Source organism: Garra rufa, chromosome 1 (genome assembly GCF_049309525.1).
Source record: "Garra rufa chromosome 1, GarRuf1.0, whole genome shotgun sequence".
Lineage (NCBI taxonomy): Eukaryota > Metazoa > Chordata > Actinopteri > Cypriniformes > Cyprinidae > Garra > Garra rufa.
Window position 1 is genome coordinate 87,176,336 of NC_133361.1, and position 18,099 is coordinate 87,194,434.

General features: G+C 47.8%; 25 non-coding genes across 25 annotated transcripts; 12 read left to right on the plus strand and 13 right to left on the minus strand.

Annotated features, from left to right (window-relative positions):
- Positions 1-11: 11 nt before the first annotated feature.
- On the plus strand, positions 12-83 carry trnag-ucc (transfer RNA glycine (anticodon UCC)). Its single transcript has one exon. It is a non-coding gene; the product is annotated as a tRNA-Gly (tRNA).
- Positions 84-186: 103 nt separating this feature from the next.
- On the minus strand, positions 187-258 carry trnad-guc (transfer RNA aspartic acid (anticodon GUC)). The gene has a single exon. It is a non-coding gene; the product is annotated as a tRNA-Asp (tRNA).
- Positions 259-1,297: 1,039 nt separating this feature from the next.
- Positions 1,298-1,413, plus strand: LOC141288024 (U5 spliceosomal RNA). The gene has a single exon (XR_012339609.1). It is a non-coding gene; the product is annotated as a U5 spliceosomal RNA (small nuclear RNA).
- Positions 1,414-2,093: 680 nt separating this feature from the next.
- Positions 2,094-2,165, minus strand: trnad-guc (transfer RNA aspartic acid (anticodon GUC)). The gene has a single exon. It is a non-coding gene; the product is annotated as a tRNA-Asp (tRNA).
- A 1,039-nt stretch (positions 2,166-3,204) lies between these two features.
- On the plus strand, positions 3,205-3,320 carry LOC141290539 (U5 spliceosomal RNA). Its single transcript, XR_012340176.1, has one exon. It is a non-coding gene; the product is annotated as a U5 spliceosomal RNA (small nuclear RNA).
- Positions 3,321-3,825: 505 nt separating this feature from the next.
- Positions 3,826-3,897, plus strand: trnag-ucc (transfer RNA glycine (anticodon UCC)). The gene has a single exon. It is a non-coding gene; the product is annotated as a tRNA-Gly (tRNA).
- Positions 3,898-4,000: 103 nt separating this feature from the next.
- trnad-guc (transfer RNA aspartic acid (anticodon GUC)) lies at positions 4,001-4,072 on the minus strand. The gene has a single exon. It is a non-coding gene; the product is annotated as a tRNA-Asp (tRNA).
- A 1,039-nt stretch (positions 4,073-5,111) lies between these two features.
- Positions 5,112-5,227, plus strand: LOC141288980 (U5 spliceosomal RNA). The gene has a single exon (XR_012339781.1). It is a non-coding gene; the product is annotated as a U5 spliceosomal RNA (small nuclear RNA).
- Positions 5,228-5,732: 505 nt separating this feature from the next.
- trnag-ucc (transfer RNA glycine (anticodon UCC)) lies at positions 5,733-5,804 on the plus strand. Its single transcript has one exon. It is a non-coding gene; the product is annotated as a tRNA-Gly (tRNA).
- Positions 5,805-5,907: 103 nt separating this feature from the next.
- Positions 5,908-5,979, minus strand: trnad-guc (transfer RNA aspartic acid (anticodon GUC)). Its single transcript has one exon. It is a non-coding gene; the product is annotated as a tRNA-Asp (tRNA).
- Positions 5,980-7,019: 1,040 nt separating this feature from the next.
- Positions 7,020-7,135, plus strand: LOC141288032 (U5 spliceosomal RNA). The gene has a single exon (XR_012339610.1). It is a non-coding gene; the product is annotated as a U5 spliceosomal RNA (small nuclear RNA).
- A 680-nt stretch (positions 7,136-7,815) lies between these two features.
- Positions 7,816-7,887, minus strand: trnad-guc (transfer RNA aspartic acid (anticodon GUC)). Its single transcript has one exon. It is a non-coding gene; the product is annotated as a tRNA-Asp (tRNA).
- Positions 7,888-8,927: 1,040 nt separating this feature from the next.
- LOC141288040 (U5 spliceosomal RNA) lies at positions 8,928-9,043 on the plus strand. Its single transcript, XR_012339611.1, has one exon. It is a non-coding gene; the product is annotated as a U5 spliceosomal RNA (small nuclear RNA).
- A 1,791-nt stretch (positions 9,044-10,834) lies between these two features.
- Positions 10,835-10,950, plus strand: LOC141288047 (U5 spliceosomal RNA). The gene has a single exon (XR_012339612.1). It is a non-coding gene; the product is annotated as a U5 spliceosomal RNA (small nuclear RNA).
- A 680-nt stretch (positions 10,951-11,630) lies between these two features.
- On the minus strand, positions 11,631-11,702 carry trnad-guc (transfer RNA aspartic acid (anticodon GUC)). The gene has a single exon. It is a non-coding gene; the product is annotated as a tRNA-Asp (tRNA).
- A 569-nt stretch (positions 11,703-12,271) lies between these two features.
- trnag-gcc (transfer RNA glycine (anticodon GCC)) lies at positions 12,272-12,342 on the minus strand. Its single transcript has one exon. It is a non-coding gene; the product is annotated as a tRNA-Gly (tRNA).
- Positions 12,343-12,741: 399 nt separating this feature from the next.
- On the plus strand, positions 12,742-12,857 carry LOC141286860 (U5 spliceosomal RNA). The gene has a single exon (XR_012339365.1). It is a non-coding gene; the product is annotated as a U5 spliceosomal RNA (small nuclear RNA).
- A 680-nt stretch (positions 12,858-13,537) lies between these two features.
- On the minus strand, positions 13,538-13,609 carry trnad-guc (transfer RNA aspartic acid (anticodon GUC)). Its single transcript has one exon. It is a non-coding gene; the product is annotated as a tRNA-Asp (tRNA).
- A 569-nt stretch (positions 13,610-14,178) lies between these two features.
- Positions 14,179-14,249, minus strand: trnag-gcc (transfer RNA glycine (anticodon GCC)). Its single transcript has one exon. It is a non-coding gene; the product is annotated as a tRNA-Gly (tRNA).
- Positions 14,250-14,648: 399 nt separating this feature from the next.
- LOC141288055 (U5 spliceosomal RNA) lies at positions 14,649-14,764 on the plus strand. The gene has a single exon (XR_012339613.1). It is a non-coding gene; the product is annotated as a U5 spliceosomal RNA (small nuclear RNA).
- A 680-nt stretch (positions 14,765-15,444) lies between these two features.
- Positions 15,445-15,516, minus strand: trnad-guc (transfer RNA aspartic acid (anticodon GUC)). The gene has a single exon. It is a non-coding gene; the product is annotated as a tRNA-Asp (tRNA).
- A 569-nt stretch (positions 15,517-16,085) lies between these two features.
- Positions 16,086-16,156, minus strand: trnag-gcc (transfer RNA glycine (anticodon GCC)). Its single transcript has one exon. It is a non-coding gene; the product is annotated as a tRNA-Gly (tRNA).
- Positions 16,157-16,555: 399 nt separating this feature from the next.
- Positions 16,556-16,671, plus strand: LOC141288868 (U5 spliceosomal RNA). The gene has a single exon (XR_012339756.1). It is a non-coding gene; the product is annotated as a U5 spliceosomal RNA (small nuclear RNA).
- A 680-nt stretch (positions 16,672-17,351) lies between these two features.
- trnad-guc (transfer RNA aspartic acid (anticodon GUC)) lies at positions 17,352-17,423 on the minus strand. Its single transcript has one exon. It is a non-coding gene; the product is annotated as a tRNA-Asp (tRNA).
- Positions 17,424-17,992: 569 nt separating this feature from the next.
- trnag-gcc (transfer RNA glycine (anticodon GCC)) lies at positions 17,993-18,063 on the minus strand. The gene has a single exon. It is a non-coding gene; the product is annotated as a tRNA-Gly (tRNA).
- Between the last annotated feature and the right edge of the window lie 36 nt (positions 18,064-18,099).

Below are 18,099 nucleotides of genomic sequence, written 5' to 3' on the forward strand. Positions count from 1 at the left end.
GTTGGGAACTTGCGTTGGTGGTATAGTGGTGAGCATAGCTGCCTTCCAAGCAGTTGACCCGGGTTCGATTCCCGGCCAACGCATTTGTTTTGGCTCTGGCTGACGTTGAAGCAGAACTCCTTCTGTGACCTCTGTCAGCACCAAAATCTTTTGGATGAGTCGTTCAGCAGCAGCAAAGAGCTGGGTCTCCCCGTCGGGGAATCGAACCCCGGTCTTCCGCGTGACAGGCGGAGATACTGTCCACTATACTAACGAGGAGCTGTACCCGCTGTGCTTCGCCCCCAGCCGACTTGACTTCACCGACATCAGCATAAGGAGCCACTACTCCATGAAAAAAACAAATCAACCTGCCTTGATCTTATTGAGTCTCCCAATATCTTGAATGCTACACATTACAGGGGGTCCTCATTTGGACCACTTTACTATTATTACTATTTTTTTTTACTTTTCATAATGGGAACATGAAAAAAAGGATGGGAAATCATGTGGCAGTAACATCGCATTTACGTGGATCATATCGCCCACTGCTAGAATTCTACCACTGAACCACCAATGCTCGGAAAGGAGGGAGAACGTTTGGAATTAACACCGCATTTACGAGTATATTGCCCACTGCTAAACTTCGTCAACCTATAGATAAAGTGAACAAGTTTTATAGGCATTTGACGAATATAGACGGACTAATGAGTTTCTGAAAAGATTCGGCAGGGAACGGGGGTTGGTCGGTATGCAAAGGTTGGAGCTCCTTCAAGTAAATCAGGCTTCATTTTAAAGAACCTTACACACATGCAAGCACACACACAACTTAATTAAAAGCACTCCGTTCCTGCATTGGCCGGGAATCGGACCCGGGTCTCCCGCGTGGCAGGCGAGAATACTACCACTGAACCACCAATGCTCGGCTGGGAGACTTTCGGCCTTCACATTGCCCTGGATTTAGTAATGGTGCGTAACTGTTACACGTCAAATCCAGGTAAAGGGGGGTTGGGTCAATATGCAAAGTTTGGAGCTCCTTCTAGCAAATCAGGCTTGGCCTTCAAGGCTCATTTTAAAGAATCCCACACACATGCAAACACACACCCCTTACTTAAAAGAACTCTGTTCCTGCATTTGCCCGGGAATCAGAGCCAGGCCTCCTGTGTGGCAGGCGAGAATGGATGATGGAAGAGACTTTTTAACTTTTACTCCTCCCATTTGGAGTGAGGGGGAGATGAAAATCTTATCGGCACCCTAGATTACCCTTTGTGAGTATAGTGGTTTACCACAGGGAGCGCACATGCTCAAGCGCATGGGCACACAACTCGAGTTTCTCTTCATAGACGCATAAATCTTTCGCCTTTTACTAAAGATTTCCGTGGAGGGGAACCTTTCCGAGTGACCTGTATTTTTGGGTGCTCTGCTCACAGCAGAGCTGCACTGCAGTTTCAATAGCAGACTAAATCTGACCACACACCAATGTGCATTGGAGCAAAGCGTGCTTTCTCGTGGACCGTGTTTGCAGCCTTTGCGCTTCCTGTGTCGCAACTTCACATTTTTTTTCAGCCAGCATGGAAAGACAGCACTCTCATGACATGATGGGATCCAAACCTTGGGCTTCAGCTACTTTGGCCCTGTCAGTGACTTATGTACTTCCAGCATTCTTTTCTGCTCACAACAGAGCTGTATTGGAGTGTCAAGAGTAAAACTGGCCACCAGCCAATGGGCGGTGGAACGAAGCGCGCCTCACCACGTTCTGTACTTGCGGCCTTTGCGCTTTCTGGGTCGCAGCTCCAGATTTCTTTAGCCCGCATGGAAAGACAGCACTCTCTCGTACATGACGGGATACAAACAAAGATGGCTTCAGCTCCTTTTGCCCTATCAGTGACTTGTGCATTTCAAGCATTCTTTTCAGATGGCTAAAAGCTGGAGTCGGGAACTTGCGTTGGTGGTATAGTGGTGAGCATAGCTGTCTTCCAAGCAGTTGACCCGGGTTCGATTCCCGGCCAACGCATTTGTTTTGGCTCTGGCTGACGTTGAAGCAGAACTCCTTCTGTGACCTCTGTCAGCACCAAAATCTTTTGGATGAGTCGTTCAGCAGCAGCAAAGAGCTGGGTCTCCCCGTCGGGGAATCGAACCCCGGTCTTCCGCGTGACAGGCGGAGATACTGTCCACTATACTAACGAGGAGCTGTACCCGCTGTGCTTCGCCCCCAGCCGACTTGACTTCACCGACATCAGCATAAGGAGCCACTACTCCATGAAAAAAACAAATCAACCTGCCTTGATCTTATTGAGTCTCCCAATATCTTGAATGCTACACATTACAGGGGGTCCTCATTTGGACCGCTTTACTATTATTACTATTTTTTTTTACTTTTCATAATGGGAACATGAAAAAAAGGATGGGAAATCATGTGGCAGTAACATCGCATTTACGTGGATCATATCGCCCACTGCTAGAATTCTACCACTGAACCACCAATGCTCGGAAAGGAGGGAGAACGTTTGGAATTAACACCGCATTTACGAGTATATTGCCCACTGCTAAACTTCGTCAACCTATAGATAAAGTGAACAAGTTTTATAGGCATTTGACGAATATAGACGGACTAATGAGTTTCTGAAATGATTCGGCAGGGAACGGGGGTTGGTCGGTATGCAAAGGTTGGAGCTCCTTCAATTAAATCAGGCTTCATTTTAAAGAACCTTACACACATGCAAGCACACACACAACTTAATTAAAAGCACTCCGTTCCTGTATTGGCCGGGAATCGGACCCGGGTCTCCCGCGTGGCAGGCGAGAATACTACCACTGAACCACCAATGCTCGGCTGGGAGACTTTCGGCCTTCACATTGCCCTGGATTTAGTAATGGTGCGTAACTGTTACACGTCAAATCCAGGTAAAGGGGGGTTGGGTCAATATGCAAAGTTTGGAGCTCCTTCTAGCAAATCAGGCTTGGCCTTCAAGGCTCATTTTAAAGAATCCCACACACATGCAAACACACACCCCTTACTTAAAAGAACTCTGTTCCTGCATTTGCCCGGGAATCAGAGCCAGGCCTCCTGTGTGGCAGGCGAGAATGGATGATGGAAGAGACTTTTTAACTTTTACTCCTCCCATTTGGAGTGAGGGGGAGATGAAAATCTTATCGGCACCCTAGATTACCCTTTGTGAGTATAGTGGTTTACCACAGGGAGCGCACATGCTCAAGCGCATGGGCACACAACTCGAGTTTCTCTTCATAGACGCATAAATCTTTCGCCTTTTACTAAAGATTTCTGTGGAGGGGAACCTTTCCGAGTGACCTGTATTTTTGGGTGCTCTGCTCACAGCAAAGCTGCACTGCAGTTTCAATAGCAGACTAAATCTGACCACACACCAATGTGCATTGGAGCAAAGCGTGCTTTCTCGTGGACCGTGTTTGCAGCCTTTGCGCTTCCTGTGTCACAACTTCACATTTTTTTTCAGCCAGCATGGAAAGACAGCACTCTCATGACATGATGGGATCCAAACCTTGGGCTTCAGCTACTTTGGCCCTGTCAGTGACTTATGTACTTCCAGCATTCTTTTCAGCTCACAACAGAGCTGTATTGGAGTGTCAAGAGTAAAACTGGCCACCAGCCAATGGGCGGTGGAACGAAGCGCGCCTCACCACGTTCTGTACTTGCGGCCTTTGCGCTTTCTGCGTCGCAGCTCCAGATTTCTTTAGCCCGCATGGAAAGACAGCACTCTCTCGTACATGACGGGATACAAACAAAGATGGCTTCAGCTCCTTTTGCCCTATCAGTGACTTGTGCATTTCAAGCATTCTTTTCAGATGGCTAAAAGCTGGAGTTGGGAACTTGCGTTGGTGGTATAGTGGTGAGCATAGCTGCCTTCCAAGCAGTTGACCCGGGTTCGATTCCCGGCCAACGCATTTGTTTTGGCTCTGGCTGACGTTGAAGCAGAACTCCTTCTGTGACCTCTGTCAGCACCAAAATCTTTTGGATGAGTCGTTCAGCAGCAGCAAAGAGCTGGGTCTCCCCGTCGGGGAATCGAACCCCGGTCTTCCGCGTGACAGGCGGAGATACTGTCCACTATACTAACGAGGAGCTGTACCCGCTGTGCTTCGCCCCCAGCCGACTTGACTTCACCGACATCAGCATAAGGAGCCACTACTCCATGAAAAAAACAAATCAACCTGCCTTGATCTTATTGAGTCTCCCAATATCTTGAATGCTACACATTACAGGGGGTCCTCATTTGGACCACTTTACTATTATTACTATTTTTTTTTACTTTTCATAATGGGAACATGAAAAAAAGGATGGGAAATCATGTGGCAGTAACATCGCATTTACGTGGATCATATCGCCCACTGCTAGAATTCTACCACTGAACCACCAATGCTCGGAAAGGAGGGAGAACGTTTGGAATTAACACCGCATTTACGAGTATATTGCCCACTGCTAAACTTCGTCAACCTATAGATAAAGTGAACAAGTTTTATAGGCATTTGACGAATATAGACGGACTAATGAGTTTCTGAAAAGATTCGGCAGGGAACGGGGGTTGGTCGGTATGCAAAGGTTGGAGCTCCTTCAAGTAAATCAGGCTTCATTTTAAAGAACCTTACACACATGCAAGCACACACACAACTTAATTAAAAGCACTCCGTTCCTGCATTGGCCGGGAATCGGACCCGGGTCTCCCGCGTGGCAGGCGAGAATACTACCACTGAACCACCAATGCTCGGCTGGGAGACTTTCGGCCTTCACATTGCCCTGGATTTAGTAATGGTGCGTAACTGTTACACGTCAAATCCAGGTAAAGGGGGGTTGGGTCAATATGCAAAGTTTGGAGCTCCTTCTAGCAAATCAGGCTTGGCCTTCAAGGCTCATTTTAAAGAATCCCACACACATGCAAACACACACCCCTTACTTAAAAGAACTCTGTTCCTGCATTTGCCCGGGAATCAGAGCCAGGCCTCCTGTGTGGCAGGCGAGAATGGATGATGGAAGAGACTTTTTAACTTTTACTCCTCCCATTTGGAGTGAAGGGGAGATGAAAATCTTATCGGCACCCTAGATTACCCTTTGTGAGTATAGTGGTTTACCACAGGGAGCGCACATGCTCAAGCGCATGGGCACACAACTCGAGTTTCTCTTCATAGACGCATAAATCTTTCGCCTTTTACTAAAGATTTCCGTGGAGGGGAACCTTTCCAAGTGACCTGTATTTTTGGGTGCTCTGCTCACAGCAGAGCTGCACTGCAGTTTCAATAGCAGACTAAATCTGACCACACACCAATGTGCATTGGAGCAAAGCGTGCTTTCTCGTGGACCGTGTTTGCAGCCTTTGCGCTTCCTGTGTCGCAACTTCACATTTTTTTTCAGCCAGCATGGAAAGACAGCACTCTCATGACATGATGGGATCCAAACCTTGGGCTTCAGCTACTTTGGCCCTGTCAGTGACTTATGTACTTCCAGCATTCTTTTCAGCTCACAACAGAGCTGTATTGGAGTGTCAAGAGTAAAACTGGCCACCAGCCAATGGGCGGTGGAACGAAGCGCGCCTCACCACGTTCTGTACTTGCGGCCTTTGCGCTTTCTGCGTCGCAGCTCCAGATTTCTTTAGCCCGCATGGAAAGACAGCACTCTCTCGTACATGACGGGATACAAACAAAGATGGCTTCAGCTCCTTTTGCCCTATCAGTGACTTGTGCATTTCAAGCATTCTTTTCAGATGGCTAAAAGCTGGAGTTGGGAACTTGCGTTGGTGGTATAGTGGTGAGCATAGCTGCCTTCCAAGCAGTTGACCCGGGTTCGATTCCCGGCCAACGCATTTGTTTTGGCTCTGGCTGACGTTGAAGCAGAACTCCTTCTGTGACCTCTGTCAGCACCAAAATCTTTTGGATGAGTCGTTCAGCAGCAGCAAAGAGCTAGGTCTCCCCGTCGGGGAATCGAACCCCGGTCTTCCGCGTGACAGGCGGAGATACTGTCCACTATACTAACGAGGAGCTGTACCCGCTGTGCTTCGCCCCCAGCCGACTTGACTTCACCGACATCAGCATAAGGAGCCACTACTCCATGAAAAAAACAAATCAACCTGCCTTGATCTTATTGAGTCTCCCAATATCTTGAATGCTACACATTACAGGGGGTCCTCATTTGGACCACTTTACTATTATTACTATTTTTTTTTTACTTTTCATAATGGGAACATGAAAAAAAGGATGGGAAATCATGTGGCAGTAACATCGCATTTACGTGGATCATATCGCCCACTGCTAGAATTCTACCACTGAACCACCAATGCTCGGAAAGGAGGGAGAACGTTTGGAATTAACACCGCATTTACGAGTATATTGCCCACTGCTAAACTTCGTCAACCTATAGATAAAGTGAACAAGTTTTATAGGCATTTGACGAATATAGACGGACTAATGAGTTTCTGAAAAGATTCGGCAGGGAACGGGGGTTGGTCGGTATGCAAAGGTTGGAGCTCCTTCAAGTAAATCAGGCTTCATTTTAAAGAACCTTACACACATGCAAGCACACACACAACTTAATTAAAAGCACTCCGTTCCTGCATTGGCCGGGAATCGGACCCGGGTCTCCCGCGTGGCAGGCGAGAATACTACCACTGAACCACCAATGCTCGGCTGGGAGACTTTCGGCCTTCACATTGCCCTGGATTTAGTAATGGTGCGTAACTGTTACACGTCAAATCCAGGTAAAGGGGGGTTGGGTCAATATGCAAAGTTTGGAGCTCCTTCTAGCAAATCAGGCTTGGCCTTCAAGGCTCATTTTAAAGAATCCCACACACATGCAAACACACACCCCTTACTTAAAAGAACTCTGTTCCTGCATTTGCCCGGGAATCAGAGCCAGGCCTCCTGTGTGGCAGGCGAGAATGGATGATGGAAGAGACTTTTTAACTTTTACTCCTCCCATTTGGAGTGAGGGGGAGATGAAAATCTTATCGGCACCCTAGATTACCCTTTGTGAGTATAGTGGTTTACCACAGGGAGCGCACATGCTCAAGCGCATGGGCACACAACTCGAGTTTCTCTTCATAGACGCATAAATCTTTCGCCTTTTACTAAAGATTTCCGTGGAGGGGAACCTTTCCGAGTGACCTGTATTTTTGGGTGCTCTGCTCACAGCAGAGCTGCACTGCAGTTTCAATAGCAGACTAAATCTGACCACACACCAATGTGCATTGGAGCAAAGCGTGCTTTCTCGTGGACCGTGTTTGCAGCCTTTGCGCTTCCTGTGTCGCAACTTCACATTTTTTTTCAGCCAGCATGGAAAGACAGCACTCTCATGACATGATGGGATCCAAACCTTGGGCTTCAGCTACTTTGGCCCTGTCAGTGACTTATGTACTTCCAGCATTCTTTTCTGCTCACAACAGAGCTGTATTGGAGTGTCAAGAGTAAAACTGGCCACCAGCCAATGGGCGGTGGAACGAAGCGCGCCTCACCACGTTCTGTACTTGCGGCCTTTGCGCTTTCTGGGTCGCAGCTCCAGATTTCTTTAGCCCGCATGGAAAGACAGCACTCTCTCGTACATGACGGGATACAAACAAAGATGGCTTCAGCTCCTTTTGCCCTATCAGTGACTTGTGCATTTCAAGCATTCTTTTCAGATGGCTAAAAGCTGGAGTCGGGAACTTGCGTTGGTGGTATAGTGGTGAGCATAGCTGTCTTCCAAGCAGTTGACCCGGGTTCGATTCCCGGCCAACGCATTTGTTTTGGCTCTGGCTGACGTTGAAGCAGAACTCCTTCTGTGACCTCTGTCAGCACCAAAATCTTTTGGATGAGTCGTTCAGCAGCAGCAAAGAGCTGGGTCTCCCCGTCGGGGAATCGAACCCCGGTCTTCCGCGTGACAGGCGGAGATACTGTCCACTATACTAACGAGGAGCTGTACCCGCTGTGCTTCGCCCCCAGCCGACTTGACTTCACCGACATCAGCATAAGGAGCCACTACTCCATGAAAAAAACAAATCAACCTGCCTTGATCTTATTGAGTCTCCCAATATCTTGAATGCTACACATTACAGGGGGTCCTCATTTGGACCACTTTACTATTATTACTATTTTTTTTTTACTTTTCATAATGGGAACATGAAAAAAAGGATGGGAAATCATGTGGCAGTAACATCGCATTTACGTGGATCATATCGCCCACTGCTAGAATTCTACCACTGAACCACCAATGCTCGGAAAGGAGGGAGAACGTTTGGAATTAACACCGCATTTACGAGTATATTGCCCACTGCTAAACTTCGTCAACCTATAGATAAAGTGAACAAGTTTTATAGGCATTTGACGAATATAGACGGACTAATGAGTTTCTGAAAAGATTCGGCAGGGAACGGGGGTTGGTCGGTATGCAAAGGTTGGAGCTCCTTCAAGTAAATCAGGCTTCATTTTAAAGAACCTTACACACATGCAAGCACACACACAACTTAATTAAAAGCACTCCGTTCCTGCATTGGCCGGGAATCGGACCCGGGTCTCCCGCGTGGCAGGCGAGAATACTACCACTGAACCACCAATGCTCGGCTGGGAGACTTTCGGCCTTCACATTGCCCTGGATTTAGTAATGGTGCGTAACTGTTACACGTCAAATCCAGGTAAAGGGGGGTTGGGTCAATATGCAAAGTTTGGAGCTCCTTCTAGCAAATCAGGCTTGGCCTTCAAGGCTCATTTTAAAGAATCCCACACACATGCAAACACACACCCCTTACTTAAAAGAACTCTGTTCCTGCATTTGCCCGGGAATCAGAGCCAGGCCTCCTGTGTGGCAGGCGAGAATGGATGATGGAAGAGACTTTTTAACTTTTACTCCTCCCATTTGGAGTGAGGGGGAGATGAAAATCTTATCGGCACCCTAGATTACCCTTTGTGAGTATAGTGGTTTACCACAGGGAGCGCACATGCTCAAGCGCATGGGCACACAACTCGAGTTTCTCTTCATAGACGCATAAATCTTTCGCCTTTTACTAAAGATTTCCGTGGAGGGGAACCTTTCCGAGTGACCTGTATTTTTGGGTGCTCTGCTCACAGCAGAGCTGCACTGCAGTTTCAATAGCAGACTAAATCTGACCACACACCAATGTGCATTGGAGCAAAGCGTGCTTTCTCGTGGACCGTGTTTGCAGCCTTTGCGCTTCCTGTGTCGCAACTTCACATTTTTTTTCAGCCAGCATGGAAAGACAGCACTCTCATGACATGATGGGATCCAAACCTTGGGCTTCAGCTACTTTGGCCCTGTCAGTGACTTATGTACTTCCAGCATTCTTTTCTGCTCACAACAGAGCTGTATTGGAGTGTCAAGAGTAAAACTGGCCACCAGCCAATGGGCGGTGGAACGAAGCGCGCCTCACCACGTTCTGTACTTGCGGCCTTTGCGCTTTCTGGGTCGCAGCTCCAGATTTCTTTAGCCCGCATGGAAAGACAGCACTCTCTCGTACATGACGGGATACAAACAAAGATGGCTTCAGCTCCTTTTGCCCTATCAGTGACTTGTGCATTTCAAGCATTCTTTTCAGATGGCTAAAAGCTGGAGTCGGGAACTTGCGTTGGTGGTATAGTGGTGAGCATAGCTGTCTTCCAAGCAGTTGACCCGGGTTCGATTCCCGGCCAACGCATTTGTTTTGGCTCTGGCTGACGTTGAAGCAGAACTCCTTCTGTGACCTCTGTCAGCACCAAAATCTTTTGGATGAGTCGTTCAGCAGCAGCAAAGAGCTGGGTCTCCCCGTCGGGGAATCGAACCCCGGTCTTCCGTGTGACAGGCGGAGATACTGTCCACTATACTAACGAGGAGCTGTACCCGCTGTGCTTCGCCCCCAGCCGACTTGACTTCACCGACATCAGCATAAGGAGCCACTACTCCATGAAAAAAACAAATCAACCTGCCTTGATCTTATTGAGTCTCCCAATATCTTGAATGCTACACATTACAGGGGGTCCTCATTTGGACCACTTTACTATTATTACTATTTTTTTTTACTTTTCATAATGGGAACATGAAAAAAAGGATGGGAAATCTTGTGGCAGTAACATCGCATTTACGTGGATCATATCGCCCACTGCTAGAATTCTACCACTGAACCACCAATGCTCGGAAAGGAGGGAGAACGTTTGGAATTAACACCGCATTTACGAGTATATTGCCCACTGCTAAACTTCGTCAACCTATAGATAAAGTGAACAAGTTTTATAGGCATTTGACGAATATAGACGGACTAATGAGTTTCTGAAAAGATTCGGCAGGGAACGGGGGTTGGTCGGTATGCAAAGGTTGGAGCTCCTTCAAGTAAATCAGGCTTCATTTTAAAGAACCTTACACACATGCAAGCACACACACAACTTAATTAAAAGCACTCCGTTCCTGCATTGGCCGGGAATCGGACCCGGGTCTCCCGCGTGGCAGACGAGAATTCTACCACTGAACCACCAATGCTCGGCTGGGAGACTTTCGGCCTTCACATTGCCCTGGATTTAGTAATGGTGCGTAACTGTTACACGTCAAATCCAGGTAAAGGGGGGTTGGGTCAATATGCAAAGTTTGGAGCTCCTTCTAGCAAATCAGGCTTGGCCTTCAAGGCTCATTTTAAAGAATCCCACACACATGCAAACACACACCCCTTACTTAAAAGAACTCTGTTCCTGCATTTGCCCGGGAATCAGAGCCAGGCCTCCTGTGTGGCAGGCGAGAATGGATGATGGAAGAGACTTTTTAACTTTTACTCCTCCCATTTGGAGTGAGGGGGAGATGAAAATCTTATCGGCACCCTAGATTACCCTTTGTGAGTATAGTGGTTTACCACAGGGAGCGCACATGCTCAAGCGCATGGGCACACAACTCGAGTTTCTCTTCATAGACGCATAAATCTTTCGCCTTTTACTAAAGATTTCCGTGGAGGGGAACCTTTCCGAGTGACCTGTATTTTTGGGTGCTCTGCTCACAGCAGAGCTGCACTGCAGTTTCAATAGCAGACTAAATCTGACCACACACCAATGTGCATTGGAGCAAAGCGTGCATTCTCGTGGACCGTGTTTGCAGCCTTTGCGCTTCCTGTGTCGCAACTTCACATTTTTTTTCAGCCAGCATGGAAAGACAGCACTCTCATGACATGATGGGATCCAAACCTTGGGCTTCAGCTACTTTGGCCCTGTCAGTGACTTATGTACTTCCAGCATTCTTTTCTGCTCACAACAGAGCTGTATTGGAGTGTCAAGAGTAAAACTGGCCACCAGCCAATGGGCGGTGGAACGAAGCGCGCCTCACCACGTTCTGTACTTGCGGCCTTTGCGCTTTCTGGGTCGCAGCTCCAGATTTCTTTAGCCCGCATGGAAAGACAGCACTCTCTCGTACATGACGGGATACAAACAAAGATGGCTTCAGCTCCTTTTGCCCTATCAGTGACTTGTGCATTTCAAGCATTCTTTTCAGATGGCTAAAAGCTGGAGTCGGGAACTTGCGTTGGTGGTATAGTGGTGAGCATAGCTGTCTTCCAAGCAGTTGACCCGGGTTCGATTCCCGGCCAACGCATTTGTTTTGGCTCTGGCTGACGTTGAAGCAGAACTCCTTCTGTGACCTCTGTCAGCACCAAAATCTTTTGGATGAGTCGTTCAGCAGCAGCAAAGAGCTGGGTCTCCCCGTCGGGGAATCGAACCCCGGTCTTCCGCGTGACAGGCGGAGATACTGTCCACTATACTAACGAGGAGCTGTACCCGCTGTGCTTCGCCCCCAGCCGACTTGACTTCACCGACATCAGCATAAGGAGCCACTACTCCATGAAAAAAACAAATCAACCTGCCTTGATCTTATTGAGTCTCCCAATATCTTGAATGCTACACATTACAGGGGGTCCTCATTTGGACCACTTTACTATTATTACTATTTTTTTTTACTTTTCATAATGGGAACATGAAAAAAAGGATGGGAAATCTTGTGGCAGTAACATCGCATTTACGTGGATCATATCGCCCACTGCTAGAATTCTACCACTGAACCACCAATGCTCGGAATGGAGGGAGAACGTTTGGAATTAACACCGCATTTACGAGTATATTGCCCACTGCTAAACTTCGTCAACCTATAGATAAAGTGAACAAGTTTTATAGGCATTTGACGAATATAGACGGACTAATGAGTTTCTGAAAAGATTCGGCAGGGAACGGGGGTTGGTCGGTATGCAAAGGTTGGAGCTCCTTCAAGTAAATCAGGCTTCATTTTAAAGAACCTTACACACATGCAAGCACACACACAACTTAATTAAAAGCACTCCGTTCCTGCATTGGCCGGGAATCGGACCCGGGTCTCCCGCGTGGCAGGCGAGAATTCTACCACTGAACCACCAATGCTCGGCTGGGAGACTTTCGGCCTTCACATTGCCCTGGATTTAGTAATGGTGCGTAACTGTTACACGTCAAATCCAGGTAAAGGGGGGTTGGGTCAATATGCAAAGTTTGGAGCTCCTTCTAGCAAATCAGGCTTGGCCTTCAAGGCTCATTTTAAAGAATCCCACACACATGCAAACACACACCCCTTACTTAAAAGAACTCTGTTCCTGCATTTGCCCGGGAATCAGAGCCAGGCCTCCTGTGTGGCAGGCGAGAATGGATGATGGAAGAGACTTTTTAACTTTTACTCCTCCCATTTGGAGTGAGGGGGAGATGAAAATCTTATCGGCACCCTAGATTACCCTTTGTGAGTATAGTGGTTTACCACAGGGAGCGCACATGCTCAAGCGCATGGGCACACAACTCGAGTTTCTCTTCATAGACGCATAAATCTTTCGCCTTTTACTAAAGATTTCCGTGGAGGGGAACCTTTCCGAGTAACCTGTATTTTTGGGTGCTCTGCTCACAGCAGAGCTGCACTGCAGTTTCAATAGCAGACTAAATCTGACCACACACCAATGTGCATTGGAGCAAAGCGTGCATTCTCGTGGACCGTGTTTGCAGCCTTTGCGCTTCCTGTGTCGCAACTTCACATTTTTTTTCAGCCAGCATGGAAAGACAGCACTCTCATGACATGATGGGATCCAAACCTTGGGCTTCAGCTACTTTGGCCCTGTCAGTGACTTATGTACTTCCAGCATTCTTTTCTGCTCACAACAGAGCTGTATTGGAGTGTCAAGAGTAAAACTGGCCACCAGCCAATGGGCGGTGGAACGAAGCGCGCCTCACCACGTTCTGTACTTGCGGCCTTTGCGCTTTCTGGGTCGCAGCTCCAGATTTCTTTAGCCCGCATGGAAAGACAGCACTCTCTCGTACATGACGGGATACAAACAAAGATGGCTTCAGCTCCTTTTGCCCTATCAGTGACTTGTGCATTTCAAGCATTCTTTTCAGATGGCTAAAAGCTGGAGTCGGGAACTTGCGTTGGTGGTATAGTGGTGAGCATAGCTGTCTTCCAAGCAGTTGACCCGGGTTCGATTCCCGGCCAACGCATTTGTTTTGGCTCTGGCTGACGTTGAAGCAGAACTCCTTCTGTGACCTCTGTCAGCACCAAAATCTTTTGGATGAGTCGTTCAGCAGCAGCAAAGAGCTGGGTCTCCCCGTCGGGGAATCGAACCCCGGTCTTCCGCGTGACAGGCGGAGATACTGTCCACTATACTAACGAGGAGCTGTACCCGCTGTGCTTCGCCCCCAGCCGACTTGACTTCACCGACATCAGCATAAGGAGCCACTACTCCATGAAAAAAACAAATCAACCTGCCTTGATCTTATTGAGTCTCCCAATATCTTGAATGCTACACATTACAGGGGGTCCTCATTTGGACCACTTTACTATTATTACTATTTTTTTTTACTTTTCATAATGGGAACATGAAAAAAAGGATGGGAAATCTTGTGGCAGTAACATCGCATTTACGTGGATCATATCGCCCACTGCTAGAATTCTACCACTGAACCACCAATGCTCGGAAAGGAGGGAGAACGTTTGGAATTAACACCGCATTTACGAGTATATTGCCCACTGCTAAACTTCGTCAACCTATAGATAAAGTGAACAAGTTTTATAGGCATTTGACGAATATAGACGGACTAATGAGTTTCTGAAAAGATTCGGCAGGGAACGGGGGTTGGTCGGTATGCAAAGGTTGGAGCTCCTTCAAGTAAATCAGGCTTCATTTTAAAGAACCTTACACACATGCAAGCACACACACAACTTAATTAAAAGCACTCCGTTCCTGCATTGGCCGGGAATCGGACCCGGGTCTCCCGCGTGGCAGGCGAGAATTCTACCACTGAACCACCAATGCTCGGCTGGGAGACTTTCGGCCTTCACATTGCCCTGGATTTAGTAATGGTGCGTAACTGTTACACGTCAAATCCAGGTAAAGGGGGGTTGGGTCAATATGCAAAGTTTGGAGCTCCTTCTAGCAAATCAGGCTTGGCCTTCAAGGCTCATTTTAAAGAATCCCACACACATGCAAACACACACCCCTTACTTAAAAGAACTCTGTTCCTGCATTTGCCCGGGAATCAGAGCCAGGCCTCCTGTGTGGCAGGCGAGAATGGATGATGGAAAAGACTTTTTAACTTTTACTCCTCCCATTTGGAGTGAGGGGGAGATGAAAATCTTATCGGCACCCTAGATTACCCTTTGTGAGTATAGTGGTTTACCACAGGGAGCGCACATGCTCAAGCGCATGGGCACACAACTCGAGTTTCTCTTCATAGACGCATAAATCTTTCGCCTTTTACTAAAGATTTCCGTGGAGGGGAACCTTTCCGAGTGACCTGTATTTTTGGGTGCTCTGCTCACAGCAGAGCTGCACTGCAGTTTCAATAGCAGACTAAATCTGACCACACACCAATGTGCATTGGAGCAAAGCGTGCATTCTCGTGGACCGTGTTTGCAGCCTTTGCGCTTCCTGTGTCGCAACTTCACATTTTTTTTCAGCCAGCATGGAAAGACAGCACTCTCATGACATGATGGGATCCAAACCTTGGGCTTCAGCTACTTTGGCCCTGTCAGTGACTTATGTACTTCCAGCATTCTTTTCTGCTCACAACAGAGCTGTATTGGAGTGTCAAGAGTAAAACTGGCCACCAGCCAATGGGCGGTGGAACGAAGCGCGCCTCACCACGTTCTGTACTTGCGGCCTTTGCGCTTTCTGGGTCGCAGCTCCAGATTTCTTTAGCCCGCATGGAAAGACAGCACTCTCTCGTACATGACGGGATACAAACAAAGATGGCTTCAGCTCCTTTTGCCCTATCAGTGACTTGTGCATTTCAAGCATTCTTTTCAGATGGCTAAAAGCTGGAGTCGGGAACTTGCGTTGGTGGTATAGTGGTGAGCATAGCTGTCTTCCAAGCAGTTGACCCGGGTTCGATTCCCGGCCAACGCATTTGTTTTGGCTCTGGCTGACGTTGAAGCAGAACTCCTTCTGTGACCTCTGTCAGCACCAAAATCTTTTGGATGAGTCGTTCAGCAGCAGCAAAGAGCTGGGTCTCCCCGTCGGGGAATCGAACCCCGGTCTTCCGCGTGACAGGCGGAGATACTGTCCACTATACTAACGAGGAGCTGTACCCGCTGTGCTTCGCCCCCAGCCGACTTGACTTCACCGACATCAGCATAAGGAGCCACTACTCCATGAAAAAAACAAATCAACCTGCCTTGATCTTATTGAGTCTCCCAATATCTTGAATGCTACACATTACAGGGGGTCCTCATTTGGACCACTTTACTATTATTACTATTTTTTTTTACTTTTCATAATGGGAACATGAAAAAAAGGATGGGAAATCTTGTGGCAGTAACATCGCATTTACGTGGATCATATCGCCCACTGCTAGAATTCTACCACTGAACCACCAATGCTCGGAAAGGAGGGAGAACGTTTGGAATTAACACCGCATTTACGAGTATATTGCCCACTGCTAAACTTCGTCAACCTATAGATAGAGTGAACAAGTTTTATAGGCATTTGACGAATATAGACGGACTAATGAGTTTCTGAAAAGATTCGGCAGGGAACGGGGGTTGGTCGGTATGCAAAGGTTGGAGCTCCTTCAAGTAAATCAGGCTTCATTTTAAAGAACCTTACACACATGCAAGCACACACACAACTTAATTAAAAGCACTCCGTTCCTGCATTGGCCGGGAATCGGACCCGGGTCTCCCGCGTGGCAGGCGAGAATTCTACCACTGAACCACCAATGCTCGGCTGGGAGACTTTCGGCCTTCACATTGCCCTGGATTTAGTAATGGTGCGTAACTGTTACACGTCAAATCCAGGTAAAGGGGGGTTGGGTCAATATGCAAAGTTTGGAGCTCCTTCTAGCAAATCAGGCTTGGCCTTCAAGGCTCATTTTAAAGAATCCCACACACATGCAAACACACACCCCTTACTTAAAAGAACTCTGTTCCTGCATTTGCCCGGGAATCAGAGCCAGGCCTCCTGTGTGGCAGGCGAGAATGGATGATGGAAGAGACTTTTTAACTTTTACTCCTCCCATTTGGAGTGAGGGGGAGATGAAAATCTTATCGGCACCCTAGATTACCCTTTGTGAGTATAGTGGTTTACCACAGGGAGCGCACATGCTCAAGCGCATGGGCACACAACTCGAGTTTCTCTTCATAGACGCGTAAATCTTTCGCCTTTTACTAAAGATTTCCGTGGAGGGGAACCTTTCCGAGTGACCTGTATTTTTGGGTGCTCTGCTCACAGCAGAGCTGCACTGCAGTTTCAATAGCAGACTAAATCTGACCACACACCAATGTGCATTGGAGCAAAGCGTGCATTCTCGTGGACCGTGTTTGCAGCCTTTGCGCTTCCTGTGTCGCAACTTCACATTTTTTTTCAGCCAGCATGGAAAGACAGCACTCTCATGACATGATGGGATCCAAACCTTGGGCTTCAGCTACTTTGGCCCTGTCAGTGACTTATGTACTTCCAGCATTCTTTTCTGCTCACAACAGAGCTGTATTGGAGTGTCAAGAGTAAAACTGGCCACCAGCCAATGGGCGGTGGAACGAAGCGCGCCTCACCACGTTCTGTACTTGCGGCCTTTGCGCTTTCTGCGTCGCAGCTCCAGATTTCTTTAGCCCGCATGGAAAGACAGCACTCTCTCGTACATGACGGGATACAAACAAAGATGGCTTCAGCTCCTTTTGCCCTATCAGTGACTTGTGCATTTCAAGCATTCTTTTCAGATGGCTAAAAGCTGGAGTCGGGAACTTGCGTTGGTGGTATAGTGGTGAGCATAGCTGTCTTCCAAGCAGTTGACCCGGGTTCGATTCCCGGCCAACGCATTTGTTTTGGCTCTGGCTGACGTTGAAGCAGAACTCCTTCTGTGACCTCTGTCAGCACCAAAATCTTTTGGATGAGTCGTTCAGCAGCAGCAAAGAGCTGGGTCTCCCCGTCGGGGAATCGAACCCCGGTCTTCCGCGTGACAGGCGGAGATACTGTCCACTATACTAACGAGGAGCTGTACCCGCTGTGCTTCGCCCCCAGCCGACTTGACTTCACCGACATCAGCATAAGGAGCCACTACTCCATGAAAAAAACAAATCAACCTGCCTTGATCTTATTGAGTCTCCCAATATCTTGAATGCTACACATTACAGGGGGTCCTCATTTGGACCACTTTACTATTATTACTATTTTTTTTTACTTTTCATAATGGGAACATGAAAAAAAGGATGGGAAATCTTGTGGCAGTAACATCGCATTTACGTGGATCATATCGCCCACTGCTAGAATTCTACCACTGAACCACCAATGCTCGGAATGGAGGGAGAACGTTTGGAATTAACACCGCATTTACGAGTATATTGCCCACTGCTAAACTTCGTCAACCTATAGATAAAGTGAACAAGTTTTATAGGCATTTGACGAATATAGACGGACTAATGAGTTTCTGAAAAGATTCGGCAGGGAACGGGGGTTGGTCGGTATGCAAAGGTTGGAGCTCCTTCAAGTAAATCAGGCTTCATTTTAAAGAACCTTACACACATGCAAGCACACACACAACTTAATTAAAAGCACTCCGTTCCTGCATTGGCCGGGAATCGGACCCGGGTCTCCCGCGTGGCAGGCGAGAATTCTACCACTGAACCACCAATGCTCGGCTGGGAGACTTTCGGCCTTCACATTGCCCTGG